General features: G+C 38.3%; 1 long non-coding RNA gene across 2 annotated transcripts in view; it reads right to left on the reverse strand.

The window, feature by feature from the left end:
• LOC113257710 (uncharacterized) overlaps positions 1-27387 on the reverse strand; it is a 319690-nt gene that overhangs the window by 249263 nt on the left and 43040 nt on the right. The window lies entirely within an intron of this gene.

Below are 27387 nucleotides of genomic sequence, written 5' to 3' on the forward strand. Positions count from 1 at the left end.
CTCTTTAAATTTATCCTACAGTATACTTGCACACATGGAAAATACCGCATGTACAGTGTTATTCACTGAAGCATTGTTGTAAGAATCTGATTAAATTATAGCATATTCATAAAATTGAATCCTATATGACTATAAAAAATGAGGAAGCTATTTTTAAAAATATATATACAATGGAATATTACTCAGCCATCAAAAAATGAATTTGCAACAATGTGGATAGAACTAGAGGACATTATGCTAAGCAAAGTAAGTCAATCACAGAAAGACAATTATCATATGATTCCACTCATTTGTGTAATTAAAAAAAACAGAAGATCATAAGGGAAGGGAGGGAAAAATAAGACAAAATCAGAGAGGAAGACAAACCATAAGAGACTCTTAACTATAGGAAACAAACTGAGTGTTGCTGGAGGGGAGGGGAATGGGTGGGACGGGGTAAATGGATGATGGACATTAGGAGGGCACTTGAGGTAACGAGCACTGGGTGTTATATGCAACTGATGAATCACTAAATTCTACCTCTGAAACTAATAATACACTATATGTTGATTGAATTGAAATAAAATAAAATTCAAAAAAAGAAAATATCTGTAAGATCCCTTGTTAAAAGAAAAAGACAGGGGCGCCTGGGTGGCGCAGTTGTTAAGCGTCTGCCTTCGGCTCAGGGCATGATCCCAGCGTTCTGGGATCGAGCCCCACATCAGGCTTCTCTGCTATGAGCCTGCATCTTCCTCTCCCACTCCCCCTGCTTGTGTTCCCTCTCTCGCTGGATTTCTCTGTCAAATAAATAAATAAAATCTTTAAAAAATAATAATAAAAAATTTAAAAAAATAAAAGAAAAAGACAAATACAGAACAGTGTGTAGAGTATGTTCTATTGGGGTTAAATAAAGATTATATATATATATATACACACACACACACACACACACACAGTTGACATAACAATACGAGTTAGAACTGAATAGGTCCACTTATATGTGGATTTTTTTGTAAATGCAGTACCGTACTGTAAATGCATTCTCTCTTCCATATGATTTTCTTAATAACATTTTCTTTCCTCTAGTTCAAAATATAGTAAAAATACAGTATATAATACATGTAACAAACAAAATATGTGTTAATCAACTCTTTATCTTATTAGTAAGGTGTTCAGTCAACAGTGGGCTATTAGTAGTTAAGTTACGGGGGAGTCAAAAGTTATAAACAGATTTTTTTTTTTTAAGTAGGCTCCATGTCCAGTGTGGAGCCCAACACGGGAACTCAATCCCTGACCCTGAGATCAAAACCTGAGCTGAGATCAAGAGTCAAACACTTAACCAACAGAGCCACCCCAGTACCCCCTCAAAAGTTATACACAGATTTTTGACTGTGCAGGTGAGCGGGGGTGGGGGGGCACCCCTAACCTCTCATTGTTCAAGAGTCAACCGTATTTACACTCCTCTAGTAGCAAACGTTTGGAGGAATAGAGACGTATTGGGCAGATGGGGCAAAGGTAAAAGAAACACTATTAATCCTGCTTAGGAATTTTCCTAATTATGACTGACCCCATTAAAAAAAAAAATCAAAAGTTCAGAATCACAACTAACCTTTATGACATTCAAGATCTTTTTCTGTTGTTGTTCATAAGTAAATACATTTTTCATTTTTAATTCAAGGAACTGCCTCATACTTAAGCCAGAGAGGTTTTACTAAAAGTATAGTAGCACTTTTTTGTCTGGTGATTTCAAATTATGTGAATATATTACCTTTCAAAAGATGAAAGAGGTTTTAAACTTCATTTTAAAAAATTAATGGGAAAGTTCTAGTTCAAGGTGATTGCAATAGACTGAATGTTTGTGTCCTCCCCACCCCACATTTACTCCTAATACCTAATACCTTCTAATGTGATGGTATTAGGAGGTAGGATCTCTGGGAAATTAGTGCCCCTATGACAGAGACCCCAGAGAGCTCCCTTGCCACTTCCACCACGTGAAGTCACAGCAACAAGACCACCATCTATGAACCAAGAAGCTAGACCCCACCAGACATCAAATCTACCAGAGCCTTGGACTTTCCAGCCTCTAAAATTGGGAGAAATAAATTTCCATTGTTAATAAATCACCCAGTCTATGGTATTTTGCAGGTACAAAGATCAAGTCATTTGGATGGAAGGGCAGAAATTCTGAGAAGCAGCTAAGTTCCCTATCCCCTTCTTATATGAATAGAGGGCAGCTGATCACGACATTTCATGTCCACTTGGATACAGCTGTTGGGATTGGAGGAAAAAGGCAGAAAAGAACCCAAAGTAACTTTGCCTCCCAAAAACAAAAATAGAGAGGAGAACATACAAGTATATGGGCAGGGGTCTAGAGGCTCCTAGAACTTCACTCCCAAGAGTGAAAGCTTTCTTACTCTACTTATTGCCTGTCCATCCCTTGCCCATGAATGTAAAGGATGCCTGATCTACAGGAACCAGCCTTTACCCAAAGTCAGACCTCCATTAAGGGAGAGGGCTTTTGGGTAATCAGACCTATACAACTGGTCTCAGATCTGCACAAGCTCAGGCTGCCTACCTATACTAACCAACATGGTCCTTTATCCTTAAATATAAACAGACAGCCAAATACCTGAGAAAAAGTAAAAGCATGAAAGAAAAGATCAATGAACAACAAACATTTGATCAAGAAGAAAGAGAAGATGCAAGGAACAGGAAAGAACATTCATACGTTAAAAATAGTATTCCCAAAGAGATTTAAGAGGATATTGAAGAACAGAAAATAGGCTGCTATAAAAAAAGATCAACAAGGGGCGCCTGGGTGGCTCAGTCGGTTGAGCATCTGACTCTTGGTTTCAGCTCAGGTCATGATCTCATGGGTCATGAGATGGAGCCCCAGTCGGGCTCTGTGCTCAGCGGGGGGTCTGCTTGTCTGCTCGAAAATTCTCTTCCTCTACCCCTCCCCACACTCACACATGCAAGCTCTCTCTCTAAAAAGCAGTCTTTTTAAAATTAAAAATTAATAAAAATTTTTAAAAAGGTCGAGAAAATAAAAGGTCTTAAAATAGGACTGTTAAAAAAAGAGAGAAGCTAAGTAACAGAATTAACAGAATGAACAAGGTTAAAGACTAAACTAGTGATCTTGAAAATAAAGTTGCAGAAATGGAAGAAGGTAATGCAGGGAAGAAAAAGAAATAATATTAATAGAACAGAATGTCACTGGGAGAAAAACTAGAATTCTGAGAATGAAGGAGTTCACCAAGTAGTAAGGAGTATGAAAGAAAAACTATACCTAGATAGATCCTCATGAAATTTTAGAATTTCAAGCATAAAGAGAAAATGTGAAAATACCCGAGAAGGGTTAAAAGATAAACAAGAAAAAGCAGGCCATCTACAAAGGAAGTAAAATTAAGCATCTAATTAGCAACACGTAAGTTTCTATAGAAACTTAAAAGGATTTGAATCTAGAATTCTACACTCAGATTAATTTAACTATTTGTCAAGGGCAAAGGAAAATAATGACATTTTCAGGCCTATCGTAATGGCTAATATTCATTTTACTTACTATGAACCAGATACTTTGTAATTATTAACTTATTTAATCCTCAGAACTATCCAATTAGTCTGATACCATTATTATCCCTGGTTTCACAGATGAGAAAACAGAGGCATACAGAGGATGAGAAGGTTGCCCAAGATTGTGCTGCTCATAGGAGGCAGAGCTGGGCCTTGAACCCCCAGAGTTTGGCTGCAGAGAACACACTCCTCACTATGACAAAATAGTGCCACTCTGTTGTTCAGGCACTCAGAAAATTCATGTCCCACATAGCTTTCTCAAAAAAAAAAATTACTTGAGGATATACTTCAGTAAGATGAAAAAGAAATTCGGGAGACAATGGCAGTGACCTGGGAATCAAGAGGTTTCAGGATGACATCTCTGCAGGAGGCCAAGGAAATTAAAATAGATGATCGGAAAGGAGATGCTATTGTACAAATTGTATGATTAAAACACAGAAGCCCTTAATAGTAAATTAATGGCAGGTATCTATCCTGTCGACAAGAAAAAAGAAAGGCAATTGGAAACTCAATTTTGAGTCATATTTTGGAGCGAAAGAAAAGAGAATGCCTGGAACATTCTCATTCTGAAGGGACAGAGTTGGTCCCACATTTCTGTCGACGTGAGTCCAAACACACTAGTTGGTTCTCCAATGTATAATATTTACATACTCGATACTGTCAACACAACTTACTGGTTTTCCATTTTTAGAATTATAGGAAAAGCATGGAAAACAAGTGTATTTTCTATAGAATAGAAAGAAAATAGAAGCCTCGCTAACATACAAGTAACTGAATGATTAAGATTAAAAAAGAAGGAACAGGAGAGGTATATGCAAGGGAAGTAGAGAGCTGAGCTTATTTTCTCATTTTATAGAACAAAGAGTTACTTATTTTAGAGCAAAGAGTTATGAAATACGAATATAAAATATCACAAACTTAAAAAGGTAAACACTTACATAGGTAAAAGTATTCCTAACCTGAACTTGAAGGTGGAAAAGAAAGAGAAAGGATGATGAATATAAGTGCTCTATATTCTTTACCTCTCATAACATAAAGTCAATAGGTGCTGTTTAAATTTTATAAACCAAGAAGCAGGGATATAATTAGAGTTTATAAGGATAACTACTAGATTAAAATCAGAAGTAGCTAAAAGGAGCTGCATTTGAAGAGTGAGTGTTTTTGTTGCTGTTTTTTGTTTTTATCATGTGCACGTGTCATTTTAAAATCACAATTGGGTTAATGGATGGATGGACAGATACATGGATTAAATAGAGGGGTGTGTGATTTTTGGGAAGAAGGGATGGTTAAGCAGAAACCTGGGAAAAAGAGTAAGAGTAATTTAAATAAAAAGAAAGAGGAAAGAGGGCCCAGCACAGAAGCAGTTCATTGGCTGAGAAATGTAGAAAAGGAAAATTGAAATGAAGTTGGAGAGACAGACAAGAGCCAGGGCTTGTGAGCCACGTTAAGGAGCTCAAAGAAGAAGCTAAAGAAGTATTCTGCAAAGGAGAACATGATAGTCCTAGCAATCTGCCACTCAAATCTTCAAGAGAATCAGCTGCAAGGAACGCAGTTAACCGATAGCTTCCAGCGGCCACACCTGCATCCCCCAGTCTTCACCCTGAGGTCTGTCACACTTCCCCTGGGCTGCTTCAACCCACGAGGGAGAACCATTTTGTAGTATTAGAGCCACGCCTTTACAGCCCAACTGGGACTCCTCTCACAGAAGATCTGTACTCTTAGGCTTCTCATCAGATTCATCCCTCTTTTATCTTTCACAGTATCCTCTCATCCCCCACCAAATAAATCTCTTGCACATCTAGCTCTGTCTTGGCATTTGCTTCCCAGAGGGTTTGAACCGACCCAGAGAGTGCATGAAGTCTCATTTTACTATAGAGAGTAGAATAAGGGTGGTGAGACAGAATATAGAGGAGAAATTAGGAGGGTGTTTCAGAAGTCCAGGTGAGATCATATCAAGGCCAGGACAAAGACAGTGGAACTGAAGAGAAGTGGATGGTTAAAATGGTATACTGAGATTAGAATTGATAGGACTTAATTTATTAGCAGTGAGACGAAAGAACAAGCCAAAGATGGTTCCCAGTTTCTGCCTGGGTTGGTTGTTTTCACAGACGTAAAAAACAATTGGTTGTTTGTCACCCCAACTCTGACTGAGGGACAACTTTGCAGCTGATGTCATGCCTAGGTCCCAAGAAGTTTTCCTTTCTCGGAGCTGAGGTACTTCACAGGAATATAATGGACACCAGCTTGAAGCAGAGGTTCCTCTAACTGTCCCTGTAGGACTCCTGATGTTCTTCATAAGGAAAAAGAATAAGGAGCTGTACACAGGGACTACATGGCATTAAATAATCATTATCTGTAACCATTATCCACATTTACTACTCTCTAGCCTCCGGTCTCAACTTGATGGGACACAAGCTTTAACAAACTATACAACAGAGGCCCTATAACTTTTCTGAATCCAGGAAAGTGATGAACGGAAGACAGCCTTCAGAACATGCTTACCTATGTGAGTATACTGTAATGGTGCTTGGTCTAGGAAATGGCCACATTACCTTCCAGGTGACGTCTTAGGCCAAGAGATAACATCTGGACTTAACATCTTATGAACTTCTTTGAGACTCCTGTTTGAATCTATCTGCTTTATCCTATCCATTTAGAGGGTCTACATGATACAAACAAATTATCAAGAATTTTGGAATAGAAATTTTTTCTTTACCTACTCTCCAGAAAATCAAAGATTCTCATTTCCTGGAATTTGACCCACAATTTCCATATTATTTTTTCCTATTTTTATTCTGACTGCCCCAAATTGGTAAATAGATCTTTAGTTTCCAATCTGGGAAACTTAGGTCCGATCCCAATTCTTAAGAGGTTGTTGTCACATTTTAGAAGCTTTGGTAGGATGAATATTGACCCCCAATGATGTCCACATCCTAGTCCCCAGAACTGTCAATGTCACCTTCTATGGCAAAAGGGACTTTGCAGATATAATTAAGGATTTTGAGTTGGGAAGATTATCCTGGATTATCTAGGTGGGCCTGACATATCACAGGGATCCTTATAAGAGGGAGGCAGGAGGTAAGATAGAAATGTGACAACTGAAGCAGAGAGAGATTAAAATCATGCCAGCACAAGGAATGCCAGCAGCCTCTGGTCATGCAAGAGGCAAGAAATGGGTTCTCTCCTAGAACCTCCGGAAGAAACCATCTCTACAGACACCTTGACTTTAGCCTGGTGAAACTGATTTTGTACTTCTGGCTTCTGGAACTGTAAAAGAATAAATTAGTGTTGTTTTAAGTCACTAAGTTCATGGTAATTTGTTTTAACAGCCATGAGAAACTAAGGACTAAAAAAACTAAAAACCTTATTTACCTTTATTCTTAACTTGTCTTGCCCCAAATAGACTTGTCCTACATGGTCAAAACAGATACCTGCAGCTCAGGGCCTCCCAGGACGACCCAGTTCTAGAAACTTCTGCTACTGCACCTATTTCTCATGATATCTTAGCTAATATCCTCTCTGGGAATATGTCAAGATGACCATCATCTAAGATTACCATCATACCAGGCATCTAAAACTTCTAGGTCATCCTAGATTGCTCCACTATACCCTCTGCCCAGAAAGCTTTGTAGAAATCAACTCACCTTTTAGCTGACCAAGGCAGTCTGATGGAAGTGTGAATAGCTTTGCATTGAGGCCATGGGAGGTGTTACACCTGAGCCAAAACTCCACCTAGGCCAAGACAATGAGTATGGTTTGTAGAGGCTCCTTGTTGTATCCTATCATAATAATATTGGGAACACTTAAGAATTGGGATCAGACATAAGTTTCCCAGATTGGAAGCTAAAGATCTATTTACCAAACAGTGGTTTGGCCTTCAAGATAGGCACAAGTATCATAAGCCCAAGCAGTGCATAGGCTCCCACACTGTGTCAAAACTGGAGTTCGTCAACTGTTTGCTCAATAAACCCACATGCTGGAATAGAGGCTACAAAAAACCAGATGGGTTCACATTTCTCCATGTGTTCTTATAACATCTGATCTAAGACATCTAAGAAAGAGACGAGAACTGGGATGATTTCTGATAAGGGGATCTGGTAAGCTCCAATATCCAGTATCCAGCCCACTAGGATGATTTGTATCTTCTTCAGAAGGTCTCTGAGCAAGTCAGTTCCTTTTGGACGAATGAAAAATATAATACCCAGACCAATTTCAGAATGCTCAAAAATGCTGTCCTTGCCCAGGAGTTCATATTGGAATCCACCAGGAAATGTTTAAAGAATATTAATAATATAGTAACATGCCCTAAATATAAATTTAAATAGAAAATTAAATACAAAATTCCATGTATCACTAATCTTATGTTTAATACACATGCATAGATACATATATTTGCATATATGTGCATATAATATACTCCTCCATAATATTTGGTATGTATACATATTATTTTAACAGTGTTTAGCTCAGGATGGTGAAATTACAGGTAATTTTTACTTTCTTTGTACTTTCATAGGTCCCACAAATTTTGTTAAGAAATTTCTTTAATTCAGAAAGTTTAATTTTAAAAACTAAGAATTATATACAAAATAAAATGAAAATTAAACTAAAATCATTTTTAAAATATTAAAATTCTGAAAGTCAAGAATTTTAAATGATAGGTTAAAAATAAATAGGTTTTATTTTGGCATTGGAACCATGGTTTAAAAGTTAAAACATTAACATAAGTGAAAAAAGCAAAAAAAAAAAGTACAAATAAAAATCAGAAAATAAAATATCATAATATAAAATAGAATTAAAAATCCCTAAACTCTGGAAATGAGGACCTAGAGTGAAGTAAGGCAAGGAGAAAACAAGAAGACAAAAGATTAAACAGATAGAAGGTAACTGAAGAAGAAATAGAAAAAAAGGTCAAATAGCAGGCATTGTGGCAGCAAGAAACTGTTACATGGGGTCAAGATGCTGAGCTAGCCTAGAGTACAAAGACAAGTGAAGATAAAAGAGAAAGGAGAGAAGGAGAGAGTCATACAGTATAGAAATCCAACTCTAAACCAGCAAGGGGTCTCAGTCCTTGGTAAGGTGGTCTGGTTGAAGAAGGTTTTCTGGGGATATCCTCTGATGCTATTGTGCTCTTCATGGACTCAAACCTTAGGGAAAGGAGCCACAAGACACCTTCCTCTTCTCTTTTACCCACAGCTGTATGTTTACCAACTCCGTGGACAAGGGCTGTGGCCCTGACGGAAACAGTCTCCACCTTTCAGAAGCTTCAGCACCTGTGACCATTCCGTCCCTGGAAACTACTGGCCTCTTACAGGCCATAGCAAAGGAATAGGCTTCCTCCAGAACAACCATTTACAACTTTGTTTTAGGTCACTCGTTTATTTGCCAAACACGTAGAGCCCAGTGTCTAGTGACTTGCCCCTCCTCAGAGCTATTCCTCGTGACCCAATCTAAAGAAGATTCCCTGTGTCACTTCCTCTTATAGTATTCTGTTCTTGCCCTTCATAGACTTTATAATTTAGAATAGTACATTTCTTCTCTTAATGTCTATTTCTCTTAGTAGATTATAAGCTTCACAAGAAGAGAGATCCCATTCCTTTGTTTAATGTTAAAGAATGCAGTATCAGTACTTAGTAGGTGCTCAACAATTATTTATGGGATGGATGAATGGGAGGATCGGTGTATAGATATATGAATATACCAAGCCCTGTGCTATCTCTATTATTTACCTTTATAGACCAGCACTTCCTATGGTGCTTGGTATACAGTTTGGTTCTATAAATTCGTTGGCTATATCCTAGGCACTGGCGATGAAACAATGAATAGACCACTGTTCCTTCCTTCAGAAGTCCAATTTCAGGGAAGGAAATATATAAATTAATAATTACAGCAAGGTGAGATATATCATATGCTAGAAATACAAACCGAGCACTGAATAGGACAGAGGAGAATGTGCTTAACTCCTCATGCAGTACAAAGCAGACCCCTGCAGTAAGCTGTACTTGAGCGGAGTCTTAAAGTATGCCAAGAAATTTCCTGAATAAAGAACAGAGGAAAAGCAATCCAGAAGATGATCTGTAAAGATAAAGAAAGGATCATCTGAGGGATCATGAGTCATTCAACGTGGCTGCAAACACAAGGTGCAACAGCGTAGCAACAGATGAGCCTGGAACAAGGACAAAGGCCAGGCTGCACTCAGATGTTTTAGCTTGGTCTTGTAAGTGACAAGACTTGGGATGACACGGCTGAGAAGAACATGATCAGATCTGCAGTTTAGAGAGATCAGTCCAGCCAAAGTATAGCTAATAAGATGGAAGGGCAAGGAGGAGTAGACACCAGTTAGAAATCGTGTGAGAAGTGATAAGGACTTGAATGTGGAAGTGGCTGTGAAATGAGGATATCAAAAAGATAGAATAGGCAAAGGCAGAGAATTACCAATGGGATGTAGAGATGAATGGAGAGGGAATCCCCTGGATGATTCACAGGTTTCTGACTTGAGCACCGGGATGAACCATTGTGCCAAAATTGGGAGGGGGAAAGAAGAGGAGAATGTTTGGGGATATGCTGCCTTTTAGGTTCCCCAACCTGGAATGATATAGTAATTAAAAGGGAAGTCTGTAACGCGTTAAAAGGGAAGTCTGCAACGCGTGACAGTAGTCACAGGTGAGAATGAGATTTGGCAATGAGCCGTTCACAGATGATAGTTACAGATATGGGTAGAGAATTGCCCAGGGAACAGAGAAAAAGGGAGAAGTTAGAAAGGGATCAAGTGTGGACACTTGTGGAATACGTATAGTTCATTTCAATATCTATCAAATTATGGCTTATTTGGTATAGATTTCTTCTCCTGATTTAATTTAATAACTTACTTCTTCACTCTGATTAGAGAATTCCATAATTTAATTTCAGCAACTTGTATGCAGTGTTGACACTGTTGCTATTTACAATAACTCGAGGCTAATACTTTAACCTTTTTACATGTTTTAATTATTTGTTTGCATAACTAAAACGTAACATATTGCACAAACCATGGTCCTTTTATATCTTTCATTTAACTAAACTAGGTTGACATAGATGAACCTTGTAATGATTTCCTCCTTTTCTCTTCCACTTGTCTACTATTGTTTTTATTACTCAAATATCACAACTGTGCCCTGCTAGAGAGAGAGAGAGAGAAAGTCACCCGGCAATCTGCCATTTCAAAGTTCTTAAACAGCTGCTGGAACAAAAACCCACAAAACAGAGCAAGTTAATAGTTATTAGCATATTTATAAACTGAGACAGAAGGTCAAACTCCCTATTTTCATTCCAAAGAGTCACCTACTTATGTCATTGATGGTTTTTGTTGTACAGCCAATAGATTAATGCCCATGTGATTTGAATTAATTTACAGAGGCATTTATGCTTTAAAAAATAAGAACTTACAGAAGAAAGATTTGTTCAATAGTTAAAGGTACTTGCTAACATACCGCAAGGGTTTGGGCAGTTCTGTAGACAACTTCAGGAGAAAAATCTGCTGTCCTTTAACAGCCTCATGACCTCATGAGAAAAACTTCTTTCCATTCACTCATATTTGCAATAAAAATTGTGGCAGTGCCATGAAGTAATTTCCTAACTAATGTAATGGCATTAAAATATTCAAATTACCATTGTCTTTTGTACTAGGAGTTTTTAAAGAAGCATGGAGATCGGATTTCTTTAGCAAGAGGCACAAAACACCTTGGTGTTAGTTTGGAGAAAAATTATATAAGAAAATCCATGAGGCACTTAAAAATTCTCAGAAGGGCACCTGGATGACACAGTTGGTTAAGCCTCCCACCGTTGGTCTCAGCTCAGGTCATGATCTTGGGGTTGTGAGACTGAGTCCCTCGTTGGGCTCCACGCTCAGCACAGAGTCTGCTTAAGACTCTTTCCCTCTCCCTCTGCCTAACCCCCGCCGTGGGCTTTTTCCCTCTCAAATAAATAAATAAGTCTTAAAAAAATAAATAAGAATTCTCTTGGACATTGAAAATCAATAGGACATGTACACAAATCAGAAGGCAGGGCTATTATTTTATTTATTTATTTATTTATTTATTTATTTGACAGAGGCCTCGAGAGAGGGAACACAAGCTGGGGGAGTGGGAGACGGAGAAGCAGGCTTCCTGCCGAGCAGGGAGCCCGATGCAGGGTTCGATCCCTAAATGCCGGGATCATGACCTGAGCCGAAGGCAGATGCTTAACGACTGAGCCACCCAGGCGCCCCAGAAGGCCAGGCTATTTTGTGTATACTATACGGCACCTCCAAAGTTGGCCCAGTATTTAGGCAAAGTGGTAGCTATTTAAATGATTTGAAAGTCACTTATACCTGTCTGATTAGAAAAAGGGATGATGGGGATGAGACAGGGCTTTCTCTATTGTTTCACTTCTTGAATCCTGGCTTTCCTGAGAGAAGTCAGCAGTGGTGGATGGAAGGCTTTTTCTCCCCCTCTCTGATAAAGCCCAAACCATACAAAGATCCTTTGTGCCTCATAAATATAGGGTCTTCCTCCTCTATCCCTTAATGCTATTATCTTCAATAAAACAGATTTTTTTTTCCTCTTAGAAAAATATCAAGACCCAGTTATTTTTAAAAATGACTTTGACTCCCAGACACATTCCTTGGTCATACCAAACATATTTCTGTCTCTGCACTTTGCATGTATGTCTCCCTTTGTCTGTTTCTCTTCTCCTGTTCCTGCATCCTGGAGCTCCCCCTTTCCGCTACAGTCATCTTTTGGGGCCAGTGGGAATGCCATCACCTCTGTGCAGCCTTCCCTGATCTTTCCATTCTCACCTCACAGCAGTTGTTTTCTCACAGGTGACTGCTCTCTTAGAATGGGGAAGATTAAATGAATTAATCTATTTAAAGGGTTCACAACCCTGCCTGGGACAGGACATGTATTACAGGAGTGCTGGCTACGTCAGTTGCATCACCGTCCTCATGCATTTCTGAAATTCCTTCCACAGGCTTCCACTGTAGCATGGCTTTTTTCCTATTGCTAAGCCTTTTCTCCTTAGTCTTTACTCAGAATTCACCTTCTCAGTGAGGCCTTTTCAGCCCACCTATCTAAAACTTCAAGACACCTTTTCTGATTTTTTAAATCCTTAGCACTTCTCACTACATAACATACATTTTACTTATCTTGTTATCGTGTTTATTGGATGTTTCCCTCGTCAGAATGTAAACTCTATGAGGGCAGTAAACGGTTGTTTAATGAATAAAGGTGTTTGCGTAGTCTTACCATATCCTCAGAGAGGATAACAGAGTATCTGGCACTCACTCCGTGGATCAGGTGAGTAGCAGAAAGATCTGGAATCCAGAGACCATTCCAGAGAATGGCACATCTGAATAGAATGTATCAGTGAGAAACAACTCAGCCAGTTACACCATGAAGGCGCTGATTGTTAGGAGAGCAAAACTTCTCAACATGGACCTGACAACTTTACATCTTTCTGACATTACTAGGGAATACCCTGGGTCCCAGGTGTATTGTTCATATTTAATAATGGATCATTCGTAAAGATTACTGATGCACAGTATTTGACAAAGAAAGATAAAGCTAATGCACTGTTTGCTTCGAACATAAAGTTAGATTAAGAACCCTCATATTACAACACTATACCGTGAGTATAGTTTTTAAAAACATAATCCAGTGCCATTCTCACCATACCAAATGCTGCTTCTGTATTGCAATCACCTCTAAGGTTATACCATAGAAATTGTGAAAATGGCACAGGCAGGTGGCACAGGGCAGTTTTCAAGTAGAAAATCATCATTTTTGAATGCCCACAATACATTTTCCATTCATCAAGAGATTTCAGGGGAAATCTTTGGGGAAAGGTTAACAGAATAGCTGTTGAGCAGGAATAGTGTGGAGAAAAGCAGTGTTTGTTAACTAGAATAAAATAAACCTACTTGGAACTTAGAATTCCAAATCCCAGCTCACATATAGGGTGTCTGCCATGCACAGCTCATGTAGGGTACATTCCTCGTCAGGAATGTTAAGTCCTAAACAATTCTATCCTGAATGGCCCGGAAATGGATAAAAATAACCCAACAGCTACGGCAGACCAAATGTCCTATTACATAGATCAGAAAGCAGCTTTGAACCTCAGCCCACTTAGTGGCTGTGTGACCTCAAATAAGAAACAACCCGTCTGAACTTCCATTGCTTCATCACAAAGTGAGGATAACACGTTAGTGTGGATCCAAACATAATCTTATGAAATATGAGAAGATTCGGTAAACTCGGAATGCTGTACAAATGTATAGTTTTTGCTCTTGAGAGGTCTTTGGCACCCAATCCCTCAATCAGTAAGTGACCTCTCTCAAGCTTGTTTTTGTCTGATCTTACATCGGTTCAAGATTGAATTTCTTACCTATTGAAGTTATTGCTTTAGACCTTGCCTCTGCCCAGCTCTTTCTTGGACTATTAGAACTTTATTACTTCTCTGACTTCCATTTGACTCAATTTAATTTTAGGCCTATGCTGAACTTGCCACGGAAGAATGGTGAGGGTAGACTAAAAGCACACTCCCCTACCCACTGTAACCCATCCAGTAATATTCAGTATTTGAGGGTAGAAGACAAGATGGCATGGAATTACGCTTCTTTTTCAGAGAAATAAACCATTTCCTTATCTTTAAGAAGGCGTACTTGAAAAGACATCCAATTTCTCCTCAGGAAAGAACGTAGAAAACATTCCTTCTGTTTCTCTCTCACTTCAGCACTGGGCAGAATGTACTTATAAACTAAATCAAGAAGGCACTCTTGCTTGCAAAAGACTTTACTAGAAAACCAGAGCTGATGGCTAATGTGAGCAGTGAAAGTCTATGCACTAGCTTCTTCTTCAGATAAATAACAACATCCAACATATATAGCACTTACTATGTGCCAGAGTCTTTTGGTGTATTCTCATTTACTCCTCACAACTACTATTTATCTTACAAGTAAGGAAACGGAGGTGCAGAGAGGTTAAGTAGTTTATACGAGGTCAAACGGCTAGTAGGTGACAGAACTGGGATTCAAACCCCAGAATCAGGCTCCAGACTTGATGGTGTTAAATTTGCTATCCTGCTAATCATCACAATATTAACAGAAATTGTATTATGATCCATTGTTACATAACAAATTACTCCAAAATTTAGGGGCTTAAAACAGCATCGGTGTCTCTGGGTTAGGAATCTGAATACCATGGAGCTGGACCCTCTGTTTCAGGGTCTTCCACAAGATGAAATCAAGGTGTCATTTGGAGCTGTAATCATTTCAAGGGTCGATTGGGGAAGATTCCACTTCTAAGTGCACTCATATAGTTACTGATAAGATTCAGATTCTTGCAGGCAGTGGGACAGAAACTACCCTAATTCTGTGCCAATATCACGGTTTGCAAAGTGTACAAACTGGGAAGACAATAGAGTCCAGCAAGATGGAAGTCACAATCTATTGTAACTTGATCACAGAAGAGATAGCTTATCACTGTTGCCATATTCTACTCATTAGGACCAAGTCACTCAGTCCAGTCACACTCAAGATGAGGAGATTACACAAGAGCATGAATACCAGGAGGTGAGAATCAGTGGGAATCATGTCAGAGCTGCTTACCCCTGAATAATGAACAGTGGCTAATGTTTATTGAGGGCTTCCTATGTACTAGGTAACAATCCAAGTATTTCACCTGTATTAATTCATTTTTGTCTTCACAACAAGCCCCAATCGACAGAGAAGTTAGGAACAAGGAGTGCCATGGTTACCCTTAGGAGTGGAAAGAGTGAAGAAGGCCATGCTCCCATATTCCAACAGAGAAGGTGTTAGAATGTTTCAAACCTATTCTCATAACCTGACTTTACCACAACCACATCCTTCTTAAGAATGTTTTATCTTATCCTAGCTAATGGCAAACCGTATTTTCTCAAAATAATTCCCCTCTAGCCCTAGCAATCCTGGGGATGGGGAGGAAGAATTATTCTAAAATAGGTGAAATTTTTTAATTGTTTTTTCCATTATAATTTATAAAAATAAATTTATCTTTATATTAATTCAGTTTTAAAAAATAAGAATCCTCTTCGGGTTTTGATATTAAAAGCTATAAGGATTCAAGATATCCAAATGAATTGCTGTTTTAATGTAGTTTTAAATTTGTTTAGATCCTGTTTCTTATCAAAAAAATGAAATAAGTCAAGCAGAGAGACAATTACCATATGGTTTCACTTATATGTGGAACATAAGGAATAGCATGGAGGACATCAGGAGAAGAAAGGGGAAAATGAAGGGGGGAATAAGAGGGGGAGACGAACCATGAGAGACTATGGACTCTGGGAAACAAACTGAGGGTTTCAGAGGGGAGAGGGTGGGGGGATGGGTTAGCCCAGTGATGGGTATTAAGGAGGGCACATATTGCATGGATCCCTTGGTGTTATATGCAAACAATGAAGCATGGAGCACTACATCAAAAACTAATGATGTACTGTATGGTAACTAACATAACATAATAATTTTTTTAAAAAAGTCGATGTGACTACCTCCTAGTTGGCCAACTTTAAAGATAACAGAACAAGAATTCCCTCTGAAAGATTCCAAGCTATATGGATTTGAATGGAGAGGGGGCACGAAGACGCTGATCAGACTGTCTCTCTCTGTGGCCCTGCCCTCCAAAGCAAAGAGGTAGAATCACTTAGGACAGGAGGAGCTGGAAGTCCTCTCTCCTATTATTAATAGAGACTAAAGCAGTTGCTTATTATGAGAGCTATGTGGAAGACATCCCAGATTCCTAGGCCACTGGGTGTGTGTCTATTTTCAAGCCTCTAATATTTGCAATGACACATCCTTTAAACATCTAGAAGCCAGTTCCTGGTCAAGTCAAAAATATTAGCAGATGAATATAGATTCAAAATCCTAAATAAAATATTAGCAAAGGAAATTCAACAGTTTATCATTAAAAGAATAATAACATTTACCAGGAAGCATTAATCCAGTAATAAGGAAGAATTATTAATGTACAGATCTTCCTTGACTTACAATAAGCTTATGTCCCAATAAACCCATCATAAAGTTAAAAATGTTCTAAGTTGAAAATGCACTTAATACACCTACTGAACATCACAGCTTAGCCTAGCCTACCTGAAACATACTCAGAACACTTACATTAGCCTACAGTTGAGCAAAATCACCTAACGCAAAGCCTGTTTCATAATAAAGTATTGAATAGCTCATGTAATGTATTGAATTTACTGTACTGAAAGTGAAAACCGGAATAGTTGTAAGTATACCCTCGTGATCACAGAGCTGACTGGGAGCTGTGGCTCATTGCTGTTGCTGCCCAGTATATTATACTGCGTATTGCTGGGCTGGGAAAAGATCAAAATTCAAAATACAGCTTCTAGTCAATGTGTATTGCTTTTGCACCATTGTAAAGTCAACAAATCTTAGGTCAAATCATCATTAAGTCTGGGGCCATCTGTATTAATGATTCATCACATTAATAAGTCAAAGGAGTAATATTATTTCAGTAGAATCCAAAAAAGGTATTTGCTAGAATGTAGAAGCTTTTCATAATTAAAGAAAAGTATCTCGGTAAACTGGGATAAAGGAAGCCTACTTTATCATGACAAAGAATATTTATCTAAACTAATATCATATTTAACAGTGAAACACTAGAAGAATTTCCAATAAAGTCAGAATTAAGACAAGCATACTCTTTATTGCATTATTTTTTAAAGCACAGAAATGAAAATCTACGTGTTCGGCAATTGAGTACTTTATGATACACCCCTAATATAGAACACTATGCCACCATTATAATGTTGTACATGTATAAGTGTATATGAATGAGATTCACGTATACACAACAGATAGCGATCTACAGCTATACAGATGTATAGATAGTATGTTTATGCATACAAAGTATGTGTTAATGTGATTGTGCACCAAAAGAATTCTGAAAATAAATACATACTGTTAACAGTGGTTCCTTTAGAAGAGTGGGATTGGTAGAATTGAAGGAGGATTAGAATGGAGAGATCTTATGTAAATATAATTCTGTGTAAAGAGTAATTCAGAACTATCAATATTTTTACAACAGGGAAATATATATGAAATTTTAAAAAACAATTCAGAGCATATGAATGTTGAAGAAATAATGGTATTTCTAATGGAAAAACAGTGTGTGTGAGACATTAATCCACCAGAAAATTATTCAAATGATGTATCCCCAAATTTTGACTTTGGTTGTTATAGTTGTAGGATAGAATTATGGATATTTTTTTTCTTTTTTATGTTTTCCAAGTTCTCTCTATTAGTCATGTATGTTTTTTGTATTTCGAGAAAAGTGTAAAGAAAACTACGGTAATGCTTAATTTATAGATTATATAAGATAACCATTACAGTTTATGAAAAAATCTGTTTATCTTAATCTAGTTTTTAAAAGGGCTACGAGGCCTCCTATTTCTATCACAATCTTCTAAAACCTTTTGGAAAGCTAGTCTTCCATTTTACTGTAAAGCCAGCTCCCTTTCCTGGGCTTGCTTAATTTGGTAATGTCTCTGACATTCAAAATCTTGAAATCATTCTTCATTCCTTTCTTTTCTGTATGGAGTCACTCATTAGAAGTTCTCCTGATGAGCATTCCTTCAATTCACACAGCTCTTTTCCTTTCTAATCCCATACCACCTCCTGGTCTAGACCCTCAATACCTCACACCTGGACCACGGAGACATCTCACAGGGTCTCGCCGTCTGCCAGATATGTTCCCTTCGTTTACACTTCTCCTTGTCTTCACCCCACATTCTTCATTGCCTGTATGTATCCTCTTTGTACTATCCAACTGCTCTGTTCTTTTTTCCCTCTAACTTGCTACATTCCCACCTCCATACCTATGCTCTTGGCATTGCTCCTTGCAATAGTATCTAAGTTCTACTCTTCCTTTCCAATTACCCTCACCCCCACCATGGCCTCTCTTTCATCCCTTTACATATATCCAATCCTTCATTTAGTGCATATTTCTTACCTACATACTGTTTGCCAGACATTGACCTAGGCATAGGGAGTATGGACTAGTTTTCCAAATTAATGACTGGACCACAAAGTGTTATTAAATTCAAGTTCACAACATTCTCTGCTTCAGCAGTATTTCATGTCCTCCAGCAGCCACAGAGGTTTTCTAAGAGCCCCTCACTTCTCTGCTTCCCTCTGACTCTAGTCTCAAGAAGTCTATCATGTGTTCAACAATTAATACATGTCTTATACATACACTAGACGTTATGCTAGATGGCAGGAATGGAAAGGTGAATAAAACCTCCTTCTTACTTACCAAGAGCTTCAGTTTCATGGGGAAGGTAGACTGGAGAAGAAATACATTAGTGACTAAAAGTTACTCTTAACAAAAAAATACAGAAGAACAAAAGGGTGTGTTCAATTTTACCTGAGAAGAACAAGAAAGGCTTCACACATGAGGTAATGCTTGAGCCAACAGTAGGTAGAAAAGATGAGGACAGTGTTCCAAAAGGCGAATAGTATTGCAAAGGCACAAAGCAGTAAATAGCACAGCTCGACAGGAAACCATTAAGTACTTCAGTATGACTGGAGCGCATGGGACTGGAGAGCTGGGCTGTGGCCAGATCTGATTTTGCCTTGTTTTGCATGTGAGGGAGTGAGTAAACACTAAAGAATTTTAAGCAATGAAGTGACATGATTAGATTTGTGTTTTGAAAAGTACCTGTGGTGGCTATATGGAAAAAGGTTAGGGAGGGGTGAGCAACAGGGCCCAGCCTAGGGTCAGAAGGCCGTGGTTATAGTCCAGGGAAGTAAAAAGAACCAGGCAAGTAATGATGGAGGAGCGTGGTGGTGGGATGGAGAGAAGGAAATGGGTTGCACAGATATCAAACAGGTAAAATTAATAGGACTTATCTACTGGTGGGTTTTAGAGCAAGAGGAAGAAGAAAAATAACAATGACTTCTGAGTTTCTGGCTTGATATAGATTGATCTATCTACAGATCAAGGTATATATCCTAAACAGAAAATATAGGAGGAACTGATGCTTCTTAAAAGGAGGGTATATAATAAGTTTGGGTGGCCTCTTAGATATTGAGGTAGAAGATCTTAGAAGCTGTCAGATGTAAAGGTCTCAAGTTCAGGATTTTGGGGGGAGGGTAGAATTAAAGGTTTGAAAATCAGAGTATAAATAGGGTCAAGACCATGAGAATGGGTAATATTACCCAGAGGAAATGTATATGATGAGAACAGGTGCTAAGGACAGAACTCTGGGGAACAACAACCATTAGAGAATCAGAGCAAGATGAACCCAGAAAGACCCTGGGAAGAAATAGTCAAAATGGGACAGCCAAGATAGGCTACCATGTGATTTTCCTATTGATGCTGTAACAGATCGCCACAACTTTAGTAGCTTATAATAACACAAAATTATCTTACAGTTCTGTAGCTTTAGAAGTCGAACCTATGTCTTGCTGGTCTAAACCTAGGGTGTCAGCAGAGGAGCATTCCATTCTAGAGACTCTAGAGGAGAATCGGTTTCCTTGCCTCTTCTGGCTCCTAGAGGTCATCGGCATTCCTTGGCTTTTTCCAGTCTTCAAAGCCAGCAACAACAAGTCCAGTCCTTGTTGGATCGCGCCACATCACACTGGTTTCTGCCGTCATACCACTTTCTTCCGGGCTCTCCCTCTGCCTCCCTCCTCCACTTTTAAGTACCCTTGTAATTATACAGGGTTCACCTGGATAATTCAGGTTCTTCTCCCTATCAGCTAATTAGTCATTTTAATCTCTCTGCAACCTTCATTCCCCTTTGCCATGTAACCTAACATATTCACAGTTCCAGGGATTAGGTCATGGGGGCTGGAGGTGGGTGCACTATTCTGACTACGCCAGTTGCCATCTCAGAAACCAATCAACCAAACAAAAACATTAAAGGAATAAAGGAGTAGATGGTGGTGATCCTGGACAAATTACTCAATCTCTCTGTATATCTACAAAACGGAGATAATAATGGTAACTACCTCACGGGGTTGTTACAGAATTAAAGGAGTTAACTTTATAAAGCACATAAAGGTGTGTCTGGCATAGTTGTTTTTTTTTTTTTAAGCAATTAGAGAGATTAAATAAGGCAAGGAATTAAAACTAGCCATTGGATTTGTTCATTAGGTAATTAGTGGTTTCAGGAATATGGTGGTTGTGGTCTAAATACAGTAAAATAAAGGTTAGGACATAGGAGGAAAGAAGTACACACAATTATTTTGAGGAATTACTTAGGAATGAAAGGAGAAGGGGGCTGGAGCAGCCAGTCAGTCTCTCTTTCTTTCTTTCTTTTTTTCTTTCTTTTTTTTCTTTCCTTTTCTTTCTTTCTTTCTTTCTTTCTTTCTTTCTTTCTTTCTTTCTTTCCTTCCTTCCTTCCTTCCTTTTCTTTCTTTCTTTCTTTCTTTCTTTCTTTCTTTCTTTCTTTCTTTCTTTCTTTCTTTCTTTTTTTTCTTTTTTTTCCAGTAAGCTCTATAGCCAACGTGGGGCTTGAACTCAATGACCCTGAGATCAAGAGTTCTATGCTACCCACCGAGCCAGCCAGGTGTCCCCTTGTGGTGGCCTTGGCTACTTGAGGACAGGAAATTATAGGAGATCTGAACACACTTTCCTGCTATGGGAAGGAGCCAATTGATAGAAAAGCCAAAGATCTGAGAGAGGGAATAAGGGAACAATTGGTGTAGTAAAATCCCACAGGAGTTGGAATAAATGTGATCAACAGTTTAGGTGTGGGAGTTAACTTTGAACAGGAGAAGAAACAATTAATTCTCTGAGTCAGGAGGGAAAGCTGCAAGGGTGAATCCCAGGAACTAAATATAGTTTCTTTCCTTGGTTGCTGTCTATCAGGAATACTCACAGGCCTCCCCCTGATTCTGGGACCCCTGAGCTAAGTTCTTCATCCAATATCAGGATGCCACACACTGTCAGTGGGGTTTACCTCCTTCCACAGGAAACCTCTATTGGTCTTAAAGTATTCAAGCTTAGATTTAGAGTAAAAATCTCATAGCCCTCAGAGTGGTCAATTTCATAAATGATACCCATCCCTTTCTAAAGATCTTTCTGACCAATGTATGTATGCTACCCTGCCCCTCCCCACCTTTTTCTATTTTTCTGTTAGAAAAATGAAGATGGAGGAGACCAATCTAATTAGATATAACCTCATGTTGACAGAACAAGCCTTCTTTATTTTTAACTTTTTATCGTGGAAATGTTCAAACGTACACAAAAGTGAAGAGAATATAAGAGAATAATATAGTAAACTCCCATGTGTTTATCACTTCAATAATTACAACCTATGGCCAATTTTGTTTCATTTATATTCCCTTCTCACTCTTCATCTCCACCCCCGGTATTTTAAAACAAATTGGGTTCCTTTAAAAATAGGACTTTTAAACTTATACATTCATGTATCTATTTCTCGTTCATCAATCATATGACCAAAACACAAGATATACCAAGACACAGTGTAGCACCACTTTATGCAAAGTTGAAATAGTGCATCAGAAACATTAATTAAGTCTCACTTTAGATGCCAATTTAAAATTGCTTAAAAATTATCAAGAACTGTATAATTATTAAAAATTTCACAATTTCAGAGCTGGTAAGCAAGTAAATATTTTTTGTGCTTTTGTCACCACGACTGCTCAACAGAAATAACCTAGCTGTCTATCTTTCAAACACTAGGAATACCCCAATTATATGGTTTGGAATGGAATAATTTTGGTGACCACTTTGCTGCTTAACATCCACCATTATTTAAAATTGTTTTTAATAGCCAAAAATTGCCATCAAGCACTAATGTTGCTGCTTGAAAACACTCCCATATCAATAATTTTGTAGGAAAAGTTAAATGTGATAAATTGCTCTGAAGAGGGCCAAACTCTACAACAGCCAATATTGTTTGTTGAGAATGGGCATACTGCAAAATATTAGAAAAGACGCCGAGACAGTTAAATGTAGCAGATATATCTTTAACCTTTAAAAATCCTTGAGTATCTGGGCAAGAATAATGGAAAAAATAATACTGGTGACTCAGCAGCAAGATCAATATCACCATAATAGATTTATAGGCTCTGTTAAAGTGTTCCAGCCCTAACAGTGCCCCCCATCATATATTTTACATTAATTCCTATTGGGATATTATACTGATCTTTAAGAATATATCATGTGTATAAATGCAACTATCCTGCTCTTAGAATTAATGCAGACACCTGAGTGTGCATCAATGTACAACACTATTTTGTAACATATTCAAGGTAATCAAAGAAGAAGAGGAAAAGATTAATTTTAATTTTATTTTTAATTAAAATAGCTTTTCCTACTTGAATTGCCAACCTTCCTTACAGTTAAGTGAAACCCTGTGACTAAGTTCTGGCCAATGGGATGTAAATAAAAGTATCATGTGGTGGTTTACAGGACCCTTTTAATAAAAGGTTGTTGGTGTCTTTCAAACAAATGTTGCTGGAAAAACTAGATATCCATGTGCAAAAGAGTGAAATTGGACACTTACCTAACATCATGTACAAAAATTAATCCAGTATGTATCAAAGACCTAAACATAAGAGCTAATACTATAAAACTCTTAGAAGATAACATAGGGAAAAAGCTTCATGACGTTGGATTTGGCAATGATTTCTTGAATATGACAACAAAAGCATGAGCCACAAAAGAAACGAATAGATAAATTGGATTACATCAAAATCAAAACCTTCTGTGCATCAAAAGTCACCATCAACAGAGTGAAAAGGCAGCCATTGCAAATCATATATCTGATAATGAGTTAATACCCAGAATATATAAAGAACTCTTACAATTCAACAACAGCAACACAAAAATCCAATTAAAAAATAGATAAAGGAGTTAAATAGACATTTTTCCAGAGAAGGTAAACAAATGGCCAATAAGTGCTGGCGAAGATATCCAATATCACTAATCATTAGGGAAATGCAAATCAAAACCACAATGAGATATCACCTCATGTGCATTAGGATGGCTATTATCAAAAAATCAGGAAATAATAAATTTTGGTGAGGATGTGGAGAAATTGGAACCCTTGTGCATTGCTGGTGGGAATGTAAAATGGTATAGCCACTATGCAAAACAGAACGGCTATTCCTCGAAAAGTTAAAAATGGAACTACCATATGATCTATCAATTCCACTTGTGGGTTAATATCCAAAAGAATTGAAAGCAAGGACCCAAACGGATATTTGGATACCCATGTTTCACAGCGGCCTTACTGACAATAGCCAAAAGGCGGAAGCACCTCTCCGTTGACGGGTACACAGATAAACAAAATGTAGCAGCCTTGAAAAGGCAGGAAGGGTGCCGGTGTGGCTCAGGCTGCTAAGTGTCTGACTCTTGATTTCAGCTCAGGTCATGATCTGAGGGTCATAAGATCGAGCCCTGCACTGGGCTCCATGCTCAGCGAGGAGTCTGCTGGAGATTCTCTCTCTCTCTCTGCCCCTCCCCCCTGCTGTCTGTCTCTGTCTCTCAAAGAAATAAATAAATCTTTAGAAAAGGAAGGAAATTCTGACATGTGCTACAACATGGATGACCCTTGAAAACATGATGCTAAGTGAAATAAGACAGTCACAAGAAGACAAATACTGTCTGATTCTACTCATATGAGATACCTCGAGTAGTCAAATGATAGAGACAGAAGGTAGAATGGTGGTTACAGAAAGTAGAATGGTGGTTGCCAGGGGCTGAGGAGAGGAGAGAATGGCGAGTTATTGTTTAACGGGTACAGAGTTTCCGTTTGGGAAGATGGAAAAGTAATTCTGGAGATGGATGTTAGTGATGATTGCACAACAAGATGAATGCACTTAACGCCACCAACCTAACCATACATTTAAAAATGTTTTAAATGGTCAATTTTATGTGTATGTATTTTATCACACACATAAAAAAATGTAGTTGGTTGCGCCTTTTGCCCTCTCTTCTTTGTTTATTCCTCTGTCTTGCTGGCTGGAATGCAGATGTGATGGCTAGAGCTCAAACAGTCTACTTGGACCTCATAAGTTGGGTTTTGCACAACTTTGAGGGTACCATTCACACAGAATATCTCGACTTTTACCTAAAAGAGAAATATTCTGTCTTGTTCAACCACTGTGCTTTTTTGTTACTTGCAAACAAACCAAATTCTAATTGACACAATATATTCTATCTATCTATCTATCTATCTATCTATCTATCTATCTATCTATCTATCTCTCTATCATCTATCAATGATATTTGGACTATAATATCATAAGTAATAACCATCAGAGTCCAGAGGCATACAGACTATTATAACAAAGTGAGAAAATTCCCATGTATGCTAAATTCTGAATATCGGACAATCTGAGAAGAGAAAAAAGCAATATAAAAATCCTGTTCTTCAATTTATGTAGGTAATTACCTTGCATATAGTGACAAACATTGTAAAACTATAAAATGGTTCATTAGAGGCCTGGAATACTATGCAATTATTAAAAGAACAAGGTAGATGTATAGATCAGCTAATGTCAGAACCACTTGTATTGTAAAGCCCCATTTGTGTGGAAAAAAAACCAACCCTGACATGCATTTACATATGTGAGAAAGAGACACAATAGTAGCTAACATTTATAAAACACACACTACGTGCTAACCTTTGTCCTAAGAGTTACACCTGGATTATCTCCATAAATTATCTCCATAAATTCATGCCTATGAGGTGTGAAACTTCATTATGCCTGTTTTACAGCTGAGGAAATTGAGGCACAGACAGGTAACATAGCTTGTCCAGGGTCACACAAATGTTAAATTTTGGAGCCAGAGCATTAAGCAGATCTGCCTTTGAGGGGTGGTGGTAGTGGGGAATTGGAGTGAGGCTAATGGTTACACTCCAATTCCATTTTATTTCTTTTTTTTTTTTAAAGATTTTATTCATTTATTTGACAGAGAGAGAGAGACAGCCAGCGAGGGAGGGAACACAAGCAGGGGGAGTGGGAGAGGAAGAAGCAGGCTCATAGCAGAGGAGCCCAACGTGGGGCTCGATCCCAGAACGCCGGGATCACGCCCTGAGCTGAAGGCAGGCGCTTAACCGCTGTGCCACCCAGGTGCCCCTCCATTTTATTTCTTTATTATGAGTATACCCACAACATTTTTACCAAGTATTTGGGGATGCAAGGAGAAATGCTGAAGAAATGTAAGGTAATGGAACCATGGTTATACCCTAGAGAATTAAGTAGGATTGAATTCAAAAGACATACTTAAGATTTCTACAGAGGAAAAAAAAGTAATCAAGAGAAACCTTTAAAATGTAGTACGTATATGTCAAAACTCAGGATGACAGTTCTTAATACTTATTTATCCCAAGCAGATAGTACTGTATAATGCAACATTTGTCAAACAATACTTGGACACTGAACACTGCCTGACAACCATAAAAAATAAATACAATATTTAATAACTTGCCTAGAAGACACAAAAGAATGAAAAGGAAAAATTGGATCAATGATATGGAGTTAAAATATCAGGTTAAATAATGATATAAACAAGGCAGCACAATCTGCTATTGTAAGGGCTGTATTTATCCAACTCTAGGGGACGGTACCCCACTTTGCACTGCCCTGGCGTTTTGTGCTCTGACCAACAAATTCCACTCAGTGTCTGAATCTTTGCCCTGAAGGCTCCTTCCCTCCACTCCTCCCGCCATCCTAGAAGATAGAAAGCTCAGCCCTGGCATCCAGCAGGCCAAGGTGCCAAGGAATCAACACTCCCACACCCACCTTAAAAGTTCTCATCCAGTGTGACTTGTCTCAGGAGTTGGTGTATAAATACTGCAGCTTCCTCATCTCTCAGTTGGGGTCATTCTGAGGCACGTATTTTAAACTATTTCCCAGAGTTTCCCCATAGAATTAAGCTACAGCCAGTCACTAGCTCACTTTATAATGCACCCTTTACTAGCTACCTTCCTTTCCTGCTAACACTTCCCTCCTTTCCTGCCCTATTGTTTTCCCTATTTTCCAAATAGACTCTCACTCTCAAATCCTCGTCTCGGGGTCTGCTTCTGTGGGAACCCAAATTATGATGGGGAAGGGAGGAGAGCTTCATTCTTGTAGTCTATACAAGTAACACCCCCTGGAGTTGTACACTGCTCAACCTGGGGAACCATCCATGGCAGCTCTGTAAATATATTAACATCTTCATTTCTATAGCAAACAGCAAATGTCTTTCTTTTTTAACTTTTTATTTAAATTCGTTAGTTAACATGCAGTGTAATATTAGCTTCAGGTGTACAATTCAGTGATTCAACACTTACATACAACACCTGGTGCTCATCATAAGTGCCCTCCTTAATCCCCATCATCTGTTTAACCCATCCTCCCACCCACCTCCCCCCTGGTAACCAGCAGTTTGTTCTCTATAATTAAGAGTCTGTTTCTTGGTTTACCTCTCTCTCTCTTTTCTTCCCCCATGCTCATTTGCTTTGTTTCTTAAATTCACAAAAAGTGAAATCATATGGTATTTATCTTTGCCTGGTTTATTTCACTTAGCATAAGTGAAATCTTGCAAATGGCAAGATTTCATTTTGTGGCTGGGTAATATTCCATTTTATATATATATATATATATATATCGTATCTTCTTCATCCATTCCTCAGTCAATGGACATTTGGGCTGTTCCCGTAATTTGGCTATTGTACTTAATGCTGTATTTAATGCTGCTGTAAACATCAGGGTGTATGTATCCCTTTGAATTAGTATTTTTGTATTCTTTGGGTAGATACCTAGTAGCGCAATTGCTGGATTGTAGGATGGTTCTA

This window comes from Ursus arctos, unplaced genomic scaffold (genome assembly GCF_023065955.2).
Source record: "Ursus arctos isolate Adak ecotype North America unplaced genomic scaffold, UrsArc2.0 scaffold_26, whole genome shotgun sequence".
NCBI classification, from domain to species: domain Eukaryota; kingdom Metazoa; phylum Chordata; class Mammalia; order Carnivora; family Ursidae; genus Ursus; species Ursus arctos.